Below are 9,113 nucleotides of genomic sequence, written 5' to 3'. Positions count from 1 at the left end.
AAGTAACAGGGGCGCAAGGAAGCGCACCACTTCTGACTACGTTAATCGCCGCTAGAGAGTCAAACTCAAGAACAATGTATTGGAACTCATTAGCCACATCAATTTAAAGTCCTTGAAAAAGCTCTCATATCTTAGCATGAGATATGGAGCAACTCCCAATATTATAGTCAATGAACCTTCCACAGTAGTTTCGAAAAAATTTTCCACTTGCTATATTATTGTTGTTGCCATAGTACAATCTATCAACATTGAACTTAGTGTAATTCTCTTGTGGAGATATCCACTTAATGATGGATTCTGATTTCGAGTTAGTCTTTAGGTGAGTAAGTCAATTTCTTACAATTAGAAATCTCATTAGTCCAGGTTTTCATTTAGCAATAGTGAATGTCGGGATAATAATTTTTTTTAAAGACCATTTTATTATAAAAGCGTTAGAAACAAGAAGTAGTCACTCCAAACAAATAGGAATATTGATTCTTGGAAGAGAGATTACTGAAAAACCAATCCTTGAAGGTTGTGAGTGAAGAAATTAGTATTCTTTCTACGAGGCACCAACGCTTGCCAAATGATAGTTACAAAGGGATAATTCCTTAGATTATGAAGAGTTGTCTTTTTATCCTAGCCGCATTTAAGACATGTTACTGAGGGGGCTCATATGTCTTCTACGTCTCTCTATATTAAAAAAGATGTTCTGACTTGTTAGCCATATAAACGATCTAACCCTCTCTGACTCCTTCTAGCTCCAAACTAGCTTAAACATCCGCTCAAGGATAGTAGAAGCTTCTTCTGGTGACTTATATGCAATCTTCAAGTTGAAACTACCATAAGAAGAAAGCTCGCATGCAATCTTATCCGAATTCTTTCAGGGAGACGGTGGCAAGATGCACAAATTCTTGTCAACCAAATCAGTCAACAACTAGCTCTTTGGACTATCTTCATCTGATCCACCTGAAATGGATAAGAAATCATTTAGAGATACATTCAAATCACTAGATTTTAGAGGTTAGATGTCATGCTTTTTCAGCTTTCTAACTCTAGGAACCCAATTATTTTTTTAAAAGTTGATTCTTTTGCCGTTGTCGAATCGCCAAAAAGAGTTCCTTTCCACATCACTCCAAATTGCAAAACTCCTATCCAATGATTGGAGTCATTTTTTTTTCTTCTAACATCTGAGATAATGTCATTCCACATCTATACTTAGCTTTTAGAACTCTAACTCACAGGTTATTCTTCTGTTTCTCTAGTCCCCAGCCGATCTTTATTATAAAGGCTCGATTCAGAGAGCACGCATGTTGAATACCCAAGCTACCAGTCACTTTTGGTCTCATTACTTTTTTTAATTTAGGAGATGTACTTTCTTTGACTATTCTGAAGTACACCATATAAAATTCTGCCTTTTCAATCAATGTTATCATAAGTAGAGACCGATAAAGTAACAATTTGCATAGTCTAAATAAAAATAGTAGAAGTGATAGATCTCACCAGAGTGGTTCTTCCCTTCTAAGGATAAAGGAGAGAAATTTTAATTTTTGAGCCTTGAGTTCATGATGTCAATGATCCCCTGATAAGTATCTTTGTTAACCTTGGATTGAAGAAGGAGAATCCTAAGATATTTTTCAATTTTTTTTCTAACAAACTGCAAGACTTCACTAATCTTGGTACGAATATTATGATACACATTATCAAAAAAATAGATTCTGGTATTCTCATTGTTGACTCATTGCCCAAAACTAGTACAAAAAATTTTTAACACCCTATTTATCGCTTTATCATGCTCTATGCTAACCTCGGTAAAAAGGATAAGGTCATTGACAAAGCATAAGTGAGAGAGGTTAGGACCACCACTACTTAAGCAATTCAGTTTTTAAAGATTATGCTCAACGACCACATTAATAAGTTGATATAGTATAGACCTCTATCCTTACAGTAGTGATACAAGTATATACTAGATGGATAAAGTGTTGGGGAAGACCAATAATAATTAATATATATATATATATATATAGAAATAAAAGAGGGCATAGCATGTGATGGGAGGGGGCACATGCCCCCACTTAAACTTTTTCCTCCCCTTATTCCCTCTCGATTACTCTCTGTCTCACCTTCGTTCTTTTTCTTCTAAATAAAAGAACTCAAACCCTCTTCTTCCCTTTTTTTCTCTTCTTCCATTCTATCGTCCTTGTTCAAAGATTTTCATCCCAACTACAATACCATCAAACTCACATTCTTCATCTTACTTCTTTTTCTTTCTCTACTCTATTTCTGTTGATTCAAATCTCATTTCTCATAACCCTAAATTATGGAATTTCAGTTTAATGAGTGAAAGAAGCATTTAATTCTTTAGTTTTGGTTATTATTGATACTTCAAGGTGACTCTTTAACTCAATAATTTGTTATATCTCTAATTTTTGTCATCCATATATGGCTATACTTCTGGATATCCTTAAATCCAAAATTAGGATTATTAGGTTAAGAAATTTGTGGCTTTTACCAAGTTGAATAAGATTGTATTAATCGACAATATTATTAGCTCACAAATATTATTATTATCATATTTCTAGAGTTATAGAGTTATTCAGTTCGGAGACGTAGTCAGAGTTGCTTCCAGTTCTTTGGAATCAACGTGTAGGTCATGTAAGAACTGGAATAACTGCTTGAATAAAATAATAATTTAATTACCTAGAATAGGTTCAAAAATGTAGAAATGTTATTTTTAAAATATAAAGGTAAAATTTTAATTCAATGGATTTTTCTGAGTGGGAAAATGTATCTTTTGCAAAAAATTTTGTAAAAATACGTACCGGTGCTTAAGCCGGCAGTACCGACTCTAGTCTGTCCGGTACCACGTATTTTGGAAAATAAGATTTTGAAAAGGCGAAAATAATTTAGAATAAAAAGCCGGACACTAATTTTAAAGGTTTTGGCCCAAAATGGGCCGAATAGACCTAAAACGCTAACGGGTTGGACCGGGTCCAAACTGAGCCCAAGACTAAACATATATATGCTCATTAAATGAGTTTTCGGCTCATTTTCACCACCAGAGAGAGAGAGAGAGAGAGAGAGAGAGAGAGAGAGAGAGAGAAATGCGGATTGAGAGAGAAGGGAGAAGAAAAGGGTGTCACTATTCATTGTCACCTTCCGAGAGTGATAACTTGAGCTACGATGTTTCGATTGACGAGTCATTTGCGGCCACACGAAACTCTCGTCGAGCCTGTCATTTCTAACAAAGTTTTGTAGGTAAGAACTCGAAACTTATGCTCCATTTTTCAGTCCTATCAATTTCGTATTTTTATGTTTGATTTTTGAATAGATTTTGTGATTTTATTTGTTTATGGGTGATCTAGGATTAGAATATTGTTGGGTTTTGCCCCTAATCTCATTGGGTAAGGTAAAATCTCACTAAATCCTTGTGTTTAGTTATTTTTGTGATCCCTAGGTTTGATGTTGGTATGTTGTATGATGTTAGATTGAGTTTTGGTGTTTGTTGGAGTTGGTTTGAGGCTTTGGATCGAGCTTGGTGACTTTGTTTTGGTATTTGGTGTGTTTTAGAAATTGGCCAAGTATGATTTTGGTTTTCTTTATGTAATATGTAATATTTCTGGACACTTAGACTAGTGGACCTTAGGATAGGATTGAATTGGTTATTGAAAATTGTGGATTAATGATGTATGATGATTTTGATGAATGTGATGACTTTGACGATATTATGATGTTAATGTTAATGAATGATGTTGAGGATTGATATTGATGTTGAATGATATAATTTATGAGGATTGAAGGTGTCATAGGATAGATGGGATTTATGAATGATTGGATTGTGTAAATTGGTTAATATTGATATTTTGATTTGGAAGTTGTGAATTGTGTTGGATTTGTGGTGGGAAGAGTTGGAAGAGAATGAGTGGGAATAGGTGTTGAAATTGATTAAAATGCTATGAAACGGTGAATTGATGTAAGATGTAGTGTTTTATGATATTTGGATATGTTTTGGTTATGGAATTTGAAAATTAGAGAATGTTGATGTTCTGTGTAAAACTTAATTTTTGGTGAATTTTGGTGGATCATAACTTTAGCCTCAGTTTTCAAAATTGATTAATTTTTATCTTAAATTAAAGATGATTTTAAGAGATTTAAATTGATATAAAGTTTTATGGAAATGAATTTTTGTAGAAGAAGTTATGAACGTTTAAAGTTTAGTGTTTAAAACTGATTTCTGCAACTTTACAAAATTTTGCAAGTTTAGAGGGGTATGCGTACGCGAACCCACCATACGCGAGCGTGCCATTCTGTTTGGCACCTATGTGTATGTGAACTCTTGTATGCGTACGCGAGATGGGGAAAATTTTAAGTATGCGTACACATACATTTGGCATTCATACGCATATATCCTGTTTTACTGAAAAATGATTTTCTTCATTTTTAAGGGTTCTCTAACTTTTCAAACTTCCTTCAAATGCTGTTTAAGAGTTTTACCTAGTAATTAGGCCCTAAAAATAATAGAGATGGATTAGTGAACTAAATTGGTAATTTATGCATGAGTTTAGAGCCGATGACTTAGGTCCTGGAATGTTGTGGACGAAATTAGTGTATGTTGAGTTGTGCAGTATGTCTTTGAGAAGATTTTGAGAAAGGAGAATGATTATGATGAAAATGAAAAATTGATGATGGTTATGAGTACATTGGAACTTAAAAACGAAGGATTATGGTTAATAGAATGAGTGTGAATAGAAGTATGCTATGAGCAGTTGCCTATGAGACGGATTATTTGACTGTGATATGCTTTATTCTTCGTCGTAAGGGCTATGTTGTGGTAGTCTTCCGCCTATGTTCAGATATGAGGGTTGAAACTGGGGTTCCCACTCACATTTCTCACTCATGGAGAAGGTGGTAGGGCACTCATCCTTCGGAATTATTCCTCCTGAGTATGCGTTTTCTCTCTAGTTGTAAGGTGGTAGGGCACTATCCCTCGGAATCATGCGGCATCCAGAGGAATGTGATAGGGCACTGATGCGTGAGCATCTTGTCTATCTTTTCCTAGTGAATTTGCACTTAAATTGTTGAGTTTAATTAAGAATTAATTATATTTTAGCCACTATGGATGCTATTTTGAGTCTTGGGTAATTTTATTTATTTCAGGTAGCATTCGGCTAGATTTGATGGAGTTTTCGCAGCACAAGAATAAAAGGAGATGGCTGCAAGGATCGACGCGTACGCGTGCTTGACGCGTGCGCGTGATCTGGAAGTTTCTACGGTGACGCGTGCGCGTGACTGACGCGCACGCGTGAATTGAGGATTTGCTCAGCGACGCGTCCGCATGACTTGCGAAAAAGACCAGCGACGCGTACGCATGACTGACGCGTACGCGTGACGTGCGCGATCTGCAGAATTTACAGAAATTGCTGACGTGGATTTTGGGCCGCCTTTTTGAACCAGTTTTCAGCCCAGAAAACACAGATTAGAAGCTGTAGAATGGACAAAGCAAGTGGTCCCCACCCATCAGCTGAAGACTTGTTAATTAATTCGAATTTAAATTCAAATCTTATCTTTTAGGAAAAGATATTATTTTATTTTTAGATAATTAGATTTTAAAATCTATTAGGATTAGTTATAAATAGAAACTCTGTACATTTAGACAGGTACCTTATTGTTACAAGAACCCTTATTTTTCTTCTCTGAACAATGAGCAACTAATCCTTCATTGTTAAGGTTAGGAGTTCTATCTATTTGTATAGATTTATTCGTTTGATCTTTCTAATTTAATTCGTGTTTAGATTTATATTTCAATAATTGTTTTTGTTCTCTATTTCATGAATAATGGGTGGAACGGAAGTATGACCCATGTTCTAATTGAGTTCTTATAAAACTTGGAAAAGCTCTTTACTTGAACAACAGCTTGAAAACATATTATACTGAATTTTTAATTATTTGTATTTAACGGGATACGTGACATATAATCTCCTTAATTGTGGATAATTAGGATTCTTTTGGCATATAAACTAGAAATTGATCATCACCCTTTAATTGGAATTAATTGACCAAGGAATTGGCAATTAATGAATTTTAGAGGAGACTAGGAAGGTCTAAGAAATTAGGGTCTAGTCACATATAGTTTGCCATGAAATTAAATCTTGCATGATTAAAATAGTTAGTAAGAAAAATAAATTCGGAAAAATAGATAACTCTGAAACCTTAACTGTTTTCTCAAATATTTTATTCCTAACTAATTGCTGTTTGCTTTCTGAAATTCTTAAAATGCTGTTTAATGCTCTTTAAATATCTCAAAACCATTTTCTGATTGCCTAACTAAGCTTATCACTCAATAACTGTTGCTTAATCCTTCAATCCTCGTAGGATCGACCCTTACTCACATAAGGTATTACTTGGTACGACCCGGTGCACTTGCCGGTTAGTAGTGTGGGTTATAAAATACCGCACCAGGCACTCTCCCTTGAAACATTTTCCTCTGAAAGGAGAAGGTGGTAGGGCACTCATCCCTCGAAATTATTCCTCCTGAGTATGCGCAATAGAGAGACTAATCCAGGAGTTGCCGTCCGGATTTTGGGTCGGGTTTGGCACTATAAACGACATGTGGTATCACAGCCAATAGGACAGTCATTCATCATATGCATCTGTTATGTGCTTGGTTGCTTTGATTACTTGCAGTTTGCATAAGTGTATAATATGCCTACTTGCTTCTTGAATTACTTGCTATACATGAATATTACCTGTACTTTACTTGTTTGCATATACTTGTGTTTGTCTGGTGTTGATGAGGTCAGGTAGGCGGTGGCGATGTGATTGCACGGAGGTTAGGTTGGCGAAGGCTGTGGGATACAGTGGTGTGATTTAGTATTAGTTAGAAATTCCCTACGTTTAGATGACCCTGTTTATGATTTTAAGTTATTTTTCTCGTTAAGCTTGAATATCTGTTTGGTGTGAAGTTCTAGGATTACATTTGGTGTCCCAGAACCTTACATCTTACATATTGGGCACTATTACCATACTGAGAATCTCTGGTTCTCATACCATATGTTGTTGTTGCTGTTTAGATGCAGGTCGTAACCCACCTCGGTGAGTTGCGGGATGGTGACAGAGTAGAGGATCTTTTGCTATCTTTTTTGTATTTTGATTATTATGTTGTAATTCTCTCATCTTTTGTGTATTTTAATTTTGTTACCTTAGAGGCTTTATTTCTAAAAACTTTGAGAGATAGGTTGTTGATGTTTTAAACTTTAAACGTTCTCTCACCTTTTTATTTTAGACTTTATGGCCTTAGAGGCTTGATTTGAGAGATAAGTTGTATAAGCTGTTTTAAACTTCAATACTCTGTTGTATTCAATTTGACTAGCTGGCTTAAACTCCGCAGGCTGTGACTAGTCCTCTTTTTGGTAAATCCTACTTATACCCATATCTTGTTTAATTTAAGTACTACCTTGTGTATCGTGGAGCTATCTACAAGGTTTTATATATGTCTTGTTCTATCCGTGCCTACGCGTTTAGTTATTGTGTGTGAACGCTTCGCATTTCGTAATTCTACTTTACGCGACTTTGAACTTTATTCTTTCATCGGACTTCTAGTTATATAAAATCTTGTATATATATATTATATATTATAAGCATTAGAAATGTCGTGGCACTTTGTTTTCCTTTGCTTTATGACTAGAGGTAAGGTTTACAGTAACGGAGTGTTACAGGTCACACGTTGGATCTGTGATACTGTACGAGTACACTAGAGAAAAGGGCTACTATTAGAGGTGGAGCCGCCTAAGTGTGTGGCATTCGATTTTATTGGACTTCTAGAATGAGAACTCTCATTTTTGTTCATTCGCTTAATTACTTATTTATTTATTTGCATATTTACCTAATATGAATTTCTTATACCTAAAAGGAAATATAGTTTTCAAGGTAAAATTTGTATCATCTTGTGTGGACTATAGATATAACGTTTACTCACTAAGTTGTAAAACTCACCTAGTCATATTTTCATGTTTTTCAGTTACAGGTATCAATTCAAGTTCCATTCCACCTACTCCACAGTAGGTCTTAGTCATTACAGTGAGCCATTCTTCTATCTAAAGGATATATCTGTATGTAATAGAACATTTGTACAAAAATCTAGATGATATTAATGGTCCATATGTCACAAACAAAGTTCTCGTGTGAGTTATATTATTTGAATCTCGAACTATTTAGATAGTAATTATGATTTGGTTATATAAGACTTATGGATTTAACTATATGTTTTAGTTATCAACTTAGTATATATGATGCGACTCTTGATATGTTTGGTTTGTAAATATATTTAGAATATGTTGTTGTTGCGGTTAAAAATAGATGTTTATTATTGATATAGAAAAATAATATTCAATTGACAAAGTCTTAAAAATAGAGGAAGTTCTGTCTATTATTTTGTAAATTTTGTTGGTTGGCTTGCCAAGAGACTTGTTCCTCGAACGCTAATTATATTTTGGTTCAGGCCATGACAGCCATCCACCCTTTTTTTTTTCCCTTCTTGCTTTTCATTGAGTGAATGACTTATTGAGATATGATAATGTTATTAGAACTATGACGACCTATATATCAAAGCTGCATTGATTAAGAATTACTAACTTTCCCAACTTCCTTAGTCTTCTAGATAAGATTTTTGTAATAATCTTATAAGAAACGTTACACGGACTAATGGTCACATCTGCTTAAGGAGGGCAACCGGTTCAACTTTCAGGATAAGAGTAATAAGAGTTTCGTTGATTTCTTCCATTTTTTAGAGAATCCCAAAAATGTCTTTGATCAAATTGCAAAGGTTAGCCTCCACTTTATTCCACTTATTTTGATAGAAGCATGGTTGAATACCATCTTTATCCAGAACTTTAAGGATCCCATACTAAATAATGATTCTCTGATTTTTTTCAATGGAGACGTTAGCATTGAGGTTAGCAAACTCAGAATAACTAAGAGAAGGAAACACATACTTAAGGACAAAAGAAACATCTAGCATATCATCCTTATATAAATTTGTATAAAAATTAGTCGCATCTCCTCAAGAGCCATCTTCTCCAAAATTCGGTTACCATACTCATTTTGAAGAGTTTCAATTTTATTATATAAAAGTTTCA

This window comes from Arachis duranensis, chromosome 3, assembly GCF_000817695.3.
Source record: "Arachis duranensis cultivar V14167 chromosome 3, aradu.V14167.gnm2.J7QH, whole genome shotgun sequence".
Lineage (NCBI taxonomy): Eukaryota > Viridiplantae > Streptophyta > Magnoliopsida > Fabales > Fabaceae > Arachis > Arachis duranensis.
The sequence above is the reverse complement of the archived record's forward strand: the minus strand, read 5'-3'. Positions refer to the sequence as shown.